The sequence below is a fragment of the Austrofundulus limnaeus genome, unplaced genomic scaffold (genome assembly GCF_001266775.1).
Source record: "Austrofundulus limnaeus strain Quisiro unplaced genomic scaffold, Austrofundulus_limnaeus-1.0 Scaffold580, whole genome shotgun sequence".
Lineage (NCBI taxonomy): Eukaryota > Metazoa > Chordata > Actinopteri > Cyprinodontiformes > Rivulidae > Austrofundulus > Austrofundulus limnaeus.
Genome location: NW_013952982.1, coordinates 86,827 through 87,560, shown reverse-complemented (window position 1 = coordinate 87,560; position 734 = coordinate 86,827). Strand labels below are relative to the sequence as shown.

Genomic DNA, 734 nt, shown 5'->3' with positions numbered 1-734 from the left:
AAAAAACCAAAAATGTTATTGCTCATCAAAAACTCAAAGTATGTTTTTGTACTGTAAGCATTGACAAAGTCATTTCTTTGTCTGACAAAACTAAATAGTAAGGCATATTATGCATGTTTTGCCATCAGACCATTGGTGAAGCATTACTCTGTGATTTGACTTCCAAAACTAGTCAGTACAGTCTGTTGTTGGAAGCAGTCTGGGAAACCTAAACAGCAGATATGCAAAACCACGTGGCCTAATGGATAAGGCGTCTGACTTCGGATCAGAAGAATGAGGGTTCGAGTCCCTTCGTGGTTGTTTTAAAAGTGTACAGTGTTCTTGCAGGCAACCGAATCAAATGAGAAGCTAAAATTGTGAGTTAACGCAAGCTCCATTTAGTCAGCTTTAATGAAACTCTACTTTATTTGCCTAAAACGTCTGGATTGTTTGTAACTGAACTCTGATGCGAACCAAAATAGGAAAATCTAGTCCGCCTAAAAACCTGCATCTCAGTTCATTTAAAGATGAGGTGGCCTAAGTGGGGCCCGTGGGCCAAAACTGGCCTGCCGGGACATTTAAATTGGCTCACCAGCAGTTGAACTGGTTACTAGAAAGTACTTATGTTGAGATTTAATGTAAAATACAAGAGATGTTCATATTAGACTTTTTCCATATCTAGATTTGCACACCTTATAAGATATACTCATGTTTTAAACTGTGGAAAGTCTGAGTGTGTGTGTATATATATATAT

At 37.9% G+C, this 734-nt stretch overlaps 1 non-coding gene across 1 annotated transcript; it reads left to right on the top strand.

Annotated features, from left to right (window-relative positions):
• Window positions 1-227: 227 nt before the first annotated feature.
• On the top strand, window positions 228-300 carry trnar-ucg (transfer RNA arginine (anticodon UCG)). The gene has a single exon. It is a non-coding gene; the product is annotated as a tRNA-Arg (tRNA).
• Window positions 301-734: the final 434 nt, after the last annotated feature.